Here is an 8,371-nt window from a genome sequence, read left to right as displayed (position 1 = left end):
CATAAAATTGTTGATCCTTGCAGGCAAAAATCTGGTCCATGTGGTTTTCAACGTCCAGATTTGAGGAGAAGTTTCTCCCATCCAAAAAATTTTGGAAGTACAAGTAATAGTCCGAAGGTGCGAAGTCTAAAGTATATGATGGATTTAGTAGCATCAAACTCAAAGCTCAAAATAAACGATCCCTTTGAACCCCACCATACAGACAACATAACCTTTTTTGTTGACTATCGGTCTACTAAGAGGTTTTAGCCGATTCATTATTTTTGGATCACGATCTCTTGCGCCTTACATTCTTTTAAACAACTGACTTTTTTCGCCAATATCAACGCGCTTCAAAAATGGATCACTTCTTTGACGTTTGACAAGCAACTCAGAGTCGTTAATGCGACGAAGAAAATTTCGATCTATAAGAATATGAGAAACCATTTATCAAGATTTGAAATCAATAGTACTAAACGTTAGACAAATTTAATCTTTCAACAATCTCTTCAGTTGTTATTCGACGATTTGCATCGACCAACAATTTTATTTTATCCACATCGGCTTCAAAAGTCCTTTCAGATCAAGATCGAAATTGCCGGATCGAAATTTTACAAACCAGTTTTTGCATTGGCGTTCGGTCAGCACATCTTTGCCGTACACATCACATAATTTTCGCCTTGAACAACATTTTCGATCTTCCATCTTCGACCAAACAAAAACTATTTCAAAAAAATCAATAAATATTTTACAAACAAGATATCGCCGTGTTTATTTATTATTTATAAATGACTGTAATTTATACCATTAGCTCCTTTAAATTTTTTTTGTTCCAAAGGTCACGGATATTTCAAAATAGGCCGCTTTCTAGCTTTTCCGGAAATTAAAAAGTCCTTATCGCTCTATCGATAATTTAAAATACTTAAAGGATACTAAGTCCTTCTCAACTTTGTAGTCTTAAGTCCTCTGTTCATTTCTTCTTCTTCTTAATTGGCGTAGACACCGCTTACGCGATTATAGCCGAGTTAACAACAGCGCGCCAGTCGTTTCTTCTTTTCGCTACGTGGCGCCAATTGGATAATCCAAGCGAAGCCAGGTCCTTCTCCACTTGGTCCTTCCAACGGAGTGGAGGTCTTCCTCTTCCTCTGCTTCCCCGGCGGGTACTGCGTCGAATACTTTCAGAGCTGGAGTGTTTTCATCCATCCGGACAACATGACCTAGCCAGCGTAGCCGCTGTCTTTAATTCGCTGAACTATGTCAATGTCATCGTATATCTCGTACAGCTCATCGTTCCATCGAATGCGATATTCGCCGTGGCCAACGCGCAAAGGACCATAAATCTTTCGCAGAACTTTTCTCTCAAAAACTCGCAACGTCGACTCATCAGTTGTTGACATCGTCCAAGCCTCTGCACCGTATAGCAGGACGGGAATTATGAGTGACTTATAGAGTTTGGTTTTTGTTTGTCGAGAGAGGACTTTGCTTCTCAATTGCCTACTCAGTCCGAAGTAGCACCTGTTGGCAAGAGTTACCCTGCGTTGGATTTCTAGGCTGACATTGTTGGTGGTGTTTACGCTGGTTCCAGGATAGACGAAATTATCTACAACTTCAAAGTTATGACTGTCAACAGTGACGTGAGTGCCAAGTCGCGAGTGCGACGACTGTTTGTTTGATGACAGGAGATATTTCGTCTTGCCCTCGTTCACTGCCAGACCCATTTTCTATGCTTCCTTGTCCAGTCTGGAGAAAGCAGAACTAACGGTGCGGGTGTTGAGGCCGATGATATCAATATCATCGGCATACGCCAGCAGGTGTACACTCTTATAAAAGATGGTACCTTCTCTATTTAGTTCTGCAGCTCGAACTATTTTCTCCAGAAGGAGGTTGAAGAAATCGCACGATAGGGAATCACCTTGTGTGAAACCTCGTTTGGTATCGAACGGCTCGGAGAGGTCCTTCCCGATTCTGAGGGAGCTTTTCGTGTTACTCAACGTCAGTTTACACAGCCGTATTAGTTTTGCGGGGATACCAAATTCAGACATCGCGGCATAAAGGCAGCTCCTTTTCGTGCTGTCGAAAGCAGCTTTGAAATCGACGAAGAGGTGGTGTGTGTCGATTCTTCTTTCACGGGTCTTTTCCAAGATTTGGCGCATGGTGAATATCTGGTCGGTTGTTGATTTTCCAGGTCTGAAGCCACACTGATAAGGTCCAATCAGCTTGTTGACGGTGGGCTTTAATCTTTCACACAATACGCTCGATAGAACCTTATATGCGATGTTGAGGAGGCTAATCCCACGGTAGTTGGCGCAGATTGTGGGGTCTCCTTTTTTATGGATTGAGCATAGCACACTTAAATTCCAATCGTTGGGCATGCTTTCGTCCGACCATATTTTACAAAGAAGCTGATGCATGCTCCTTATCAGTTCTTCGCCGCCGTGTTTGAATAGCTCGGCCGGCAATCCGTCGGCCCCTGCCGCTTTGTTGTTCTTCAGGCGGGCAATTGCTATTCGAACTTCTTCATGGTCGGGTAATGGAACGTCTGCTCCATCGTCATCGATTGGGAATCGGGTTCGCCTTCTCCTGGTGTTGTGCATTCGCTGCCATTCAGCAGGTTGGAGAAGTGTTCCCTCCATAATTTAAGTATGCTCTGGGCATCGGTGACTAGATCACCTTTGGGGGTTCTACAAGAGTATGCTCCGGTCTTGAAACCTTCTGTAAGCCGCCGCATTTTTTCGTAGAATTTTCGAGCATTACCCTGTCGGCCAGCTTATCAAGCTCTTCGTACTCACGCATTTCGGCTTCCTTCTTTTTCTGTCTACAAATGCGTCTCGTTTCCCTCTTCAACTCTCGGTATCTATCCCATCCCGCACGTGTTGTGGTCGATCGTAACATTGCGAGGTAGGCAGCCTGTTTTCTCTCCGCTGCGACACGGCACTCTTCGTCGTACCAGCTGTTCTTTTGCACTTTCCGAAAACCAATGGTTTCGGTTGCAGCTGTACGTAAGGAGTTTGAAATGCCGTCCCACAGTTCCCTTATACCGAGTTGTTGACGAGTGCTCTCAGAGAGCAGGAGTGCAAGCCGAGTAGAGAATCGTTCGGCTGTCTGTTGTGATTGCAGCTTCTCGACGTCGAACCTTCCTTGTGTTTGTTGGCGTGCGTTTTTTGCTGCACAAAGGCGGGTGCGAATCTTAGCTGCAACAAGATAGTGGTCCGAGTCGATGTTAGGACCTCGGAGCGCACGCACATCTATAACACTGGAGACGTGTCTTCCGTCTATCACAACATGATCGATCTGGTTGGTAGTTTTTCGATCCGAAGACAGCCAGGTAGCTTGATGAATCTTCTTATGCTGGAATCTAGTACTACAGATAACCATATTTCGGGCCCCGGCGAAGTCGATCAGCCTCAACCCATTTGGGGATGTTTCATCGTGGAGGCTGAATTTACCGACCGTAGTACCAAAGATACCTTCTTTGCCCACCCTGGCGTTAAAATCGCCAAGCACGATTTTGACATCGTGGCGGGGGCAGCTCTCATAAGTGCGCTCCAAGCACTCATAAAAGGCATCTTTGGTCACATCGTCCTTCTCTTCCGTCGGGGCGTGTGCGCAAATCAGCGATATGTTGAAGAACCTCGCTTTGATGCGGATTGTGGCTAGACGTTCATTCACCGAAGTGAATGACAGTACTCGGCGACGAAGTCTCTCTCCCACCACGAATCCCACTCCAAACTTGCGCTCCTTTATATGGCCACTGTAGTAAATGCCACAAGGACCTACTCGTCTTTGTCCTTGTCCCGTCCATCGCATTTCTTGGACGGCGGTGATGTCAGCCTTTATTTTCACGAGGACATCAACCAGCTGGGCAGCGGCACCTTCCCAATTAAGGGACCGGACATTCCAGGTGCATGCCCTTAAATCGTAGTCCTTATTTCGTTTGCCGTGGTCGTCATCAAAAGGGGGGTCTCTCATTGGTTGTTACTGTTCATTGGGGGTGTATTTTTACGTGGCGGGTCCCAAACCCAGCGCACAACCCTATGTAGGGGATATTTCGCCTTCTCACTTTAGCTCGCCTTCAAACGGATGTTCTTAGGCTACCCAGAGGATACTTGGTCAAAGACCGGAAGTAGTGAGCTGCTTGAGTCATATGTAAGAGAATCGTTTCTGGGCACTCCCAAGTGAATGGCGATCAGAGAACTTTCCTCACTTGCGTGAACTTCTACACATGACTCCGTCCTGTTCATTTCTACTTATTCGAATTATCACATTCACAAATTCCAAAGCAGGCTTATGCTAATATAATTTTGACTAAATACAATTAGGCTACAAAGTTCATACTATTTTCCCTTAATTATTCCTCAACTCTAAATCGACTCTTTTAGAGTCATAGTCCAAGATTCTACGTCATCTATTTTAGTGGGTGGGAGTTTTATTTACATTCAGACTCACTTCCTTCTCCCATGTGACCAATCTTAAAAAGAAACGAAGCCATGACTTTTCTGACTTTTTCAAAATTTGGCACTTGGTGAATATCTATCATATAGCTGATTTTTCATTAGTTAGTTAGTTTTCCGAGGAGGATTTAATATATAAAAAAGTTTTTGAGGAGAAAATGGTTAAATAAACTGTAATAAGTTATTCAAACAAACAAAACTGGGCTATGGTGTTATTTTTTTATTATAAACGTTGAACTTGCAGTAAAAACCGCACGCTTTGAAATACACATTGCATTTCTAGACAGTCTGCTCTGTGATTTCCTTCTCTCTTTCGTGATTTGAAATTTTAGAAAGAAAGTTACAAAAGCCTTTTTTGCCACTGATGGTATGTTAAGGAGTCTAACATGCCAAAATTATTTTACCGACACCAATCAGTTATCCCGAATATACTCTGATGTATCGAGGCATAGTTTATACTTTATTTCAAGAAACCAACAGTTTCCTCCACACATTGAAAATCTAATCTATCTCTGTACTTATAGTATATTGTAATATTGTTTAGCAATATAATTTTGAAAATTATGAGTTCATCTAAGATCAGCAAATATGCTACTTAGCAAATTGCTAATTCTTCTGATAATCCAATAGAGTTCTTATACCGAATAAAGTTACTCAATCATGTCTTGACACCACTATTCACCAGCTCTCTTAAAAGTTAACGCCATTGTGCTCTCTTCTCTTCGGCTAAACGTATATGTTTGTAAATAGTTATGTATGCATGAATTCTTGATTTGTTTACATTTTAATTCTCAAATTAACCGTTAGCACACATACATATTCATGGGTATATTCAATTGACAGATGTTGTAGTAGTTGGATGATATAAGTTTTTTTTATCAAATTGGTATTTCATTAAAAATGCTTACAATAATTTAATTTTCGAAAGCATTTTTTGCGGCATTTATTTGACGCATGCGTATATCGTTGATATGTTTTTGGGCGGTTAATTCTTTGTTCAAATGAACCAGAGTTTTAAGGGTCAAAAATGAGTATGGTTATAGAAATGAAACGTTTATAGAAGAAGAAATGTCAAAAGTTTTCAGGGCCAACACTTTAATTATAATACCTAAATACAGTTTTCAAGTCAGCCGACCATGAACAATTTATAGAGAGTAAATGTACTTGATTACTTGGAGACATTGTCCACAAAAGAAACATGGTGTTAGACGCTCTCATAGATAATTAGTACTACTGGTCTAAGGAAGTCATCCCGTGTGACCATTTCAAAAATCGATTATTTTGCATATATCCAATGTAGAGCAGTCATAGAATGTGCTGGTTAAGTAATTTTCCGAAATTGAATGTAGTTGAAAAGTAACAGAGGTGAGAAAGTAAGGTCTTTAGAGCATATTGCATACACCCCTGAATTTTCAAGCGTATTTTTCTCGAATCTACATTTTTTAAGCTGGCGTCCACGATTTCTTACAAATGGTCCCATCGAAGGCTTTAAAATTGTAATGATAGATTCATCACACATATGGCTATCTCCCGAAGTCTTTTTTTTATCTTAGGTTAGTCAATCTATTGGAATCATGAACGGCGTTAGATGGCTAACTGACGTATCAACATTATTGCTTATGTTGTTGTGTTAATATTGTTAAGACTTTCGATTTCAGTAAGATGATGGTTGGCATTTTTTTACCTTTACTGAATTAGAACTCCTCTTACCATTTTTTAAACACTCCGAGTAGAGAACTTTCTAAGGAAACTTAGTCTGCACTTTTTATCGCCCATTAATATTTTTTTCTGGAGATCTAGATTGCATATTGAGAAATCATTTCCACTAATACTGCTTATAAATTTCGACATCTTCCGAACTTTTAGGCAACTCCTGTGATTTGTATGTACCAATATCCAATCGGGAAGAAAGCAAATTTGAGACGACTTTCTCCCTTAACTATAATTCCATTTAGGTGATCAACTTGTAGAGCCGCTTACTAGTTGAAGGTTCTATGCTTAAAGTATGATAGGGATAAATGAATATTTGCTTATTGCAAAATTATAGTAAAATTACTAATAGTTAATGCAAAACAAAATGAAAAACTTATTTTTAAGTAATTTAATAAATATATAAGTATAAACCAAAAAAAAAAGCTAATTGTCGCCCAATTTTATCCCTTTTAAGCACAAAGATACACTGTTGTTAGGAAAAAACGGTCTCTCAATTTCATTAAAATAACTCCCACATTGGGCGATATACAGGTGACTAATATCTGAAGGTTCGAAAATCTTTCTATTAGGTATATGTATGTGGGCTAAGGGAAGTATTGACCCGATTCAAGACATTTTTCTCGAGTTTCAATAATAATTGTAGAGTTAAAGGAAGTGACTAACTTATTAATGCACTGAGTCTGATAGTTTCATATGGCATTATAAGTATTATAAAATATTGTTGAGTTAAATGATTTACTGAATCAACAAATGCTCGAGAATTTCTTTCAAACTTTCAGAGTAAATAACTAACATTTTAAAAGTTCACAGCAAAGTGTTAAATTTATAAAAAAAAGTGCCAAACAAAGAGTGTTTATAGCAAAATCTTTCTTACGCAAACAATCGTCTGACTTAACTAGATGCTTTGTTGCGAATAAGGGAAGCAAACAATTATTTAACAAAATTGAATCAACAACAAAATCTATTTATGTTCTTAACATATGCCAAAAATATTATTTTAGGGCCCGAATTTCTATGGATTTACAAATTAAACATTAAAATTAAAGAAGTATGCGAATTAAAATTTTTGCGTTAAGATGGCAGATGCATAACTAAATTCGCAGAGGACAATTCTCATAAGAACTATTCACACTATAATAATGGATGAAATAGGATGATAACGATATTTAATCTAGAATAATGTCGCAATGGCCGGAACTACGGAAAAGTGGGAAAAAAAATTTTCACAAAATGGCGACTGCCTGAAAAAAAAAGTTTTTTTGGATCACTTTTTCTGACTATTTCGAATTATAAAAATAAAAATTTGGGGTTGGGGCTAGTTCCAACCATAGACAAGCCTATAAAGAAGACTCTATAAAAATTTCAAGTAAATCGGTCCAGTAGAACCTGAGAAATCGTAGGTATCGTTTCGAAAAAAGTCAGTTTTGAGAAAAACGCGTTTAAAGTTTCGCGTAAAGTCTTTTGTTCGATTAGTTCCGGCCGAACCAGTTTGGATGCCGGGTCAGAATAATGCCTATATCTCCGAAAATAATTTGAATTTTGAAAAATCCTCTTGTACACATATTCTTGAATAGTTAAACTTTGAAAATATACAAAAAAAATTCGATTTTTTTAAATTTCTAAATATTCCAGAGACATTAAATTTTAATTCCAAGATGGTAAGAGAACACTTTAAAAGATCCGGTATAAAACTGGGGTAATGGGCGTGGCACCGCCCACTTTTAGGTAAAATCACATATCTCAGGACCTGCTCGACCGATTTCAACCGAATTCGGTGCATAACATTCTTCTTATTTCACAGAGCGAAAATAGGTGAAATCGGACTGCAATCACGTCTGCTTCCCATATAACACAATTTTAAATTTCATTTGATTATTTCACCTTCCGATATGCAAATCAAGAAGAAATTAATATAACGGAATACAATTTTGCAGTAATAATTCCCTTAAAATTTGCCACCTTTTGACGAAAAATTGTCCAAATTCTACCAAAACTGTTCAATACCCTAGTATTGTGGAATATGTGGACCCCATTATCTATAGTTTATTTTTGATCGAAAATATCGGTCCATATGTGAGATATACAATTGAAAAACAGACAAATCCTTTCCTAACAATAGTATTTGTGTGAATCAAAAATGGGCAGAATTGGGTCAATACTATTTTAGGTAACGATTTTCGAACTTCCAGGTGACTTTATACTGGATATAACTGCCAATATTTGAGTTA

This window comes from Bactrocera tryoni, chromosome 4, assembly GCF_016617805.1.
Source record: "Bactrocera tryoni isolate S06 chromosome 4, CSIRO_BtryS06_freeze2, whole genome shotgun sequence".
In the NCBI taxonomy this organism is placed as follows: Eukaryota; Metazoa; Arthropoda; class Insecta; order Diptera; family Tephritidae; genus Bactrocera; species Bactrocera tryoni.
The sequence above is the reverse complement of the archived record's forward strand: the minus strand, read 5'-3'. Positions refer to the sequence as shown.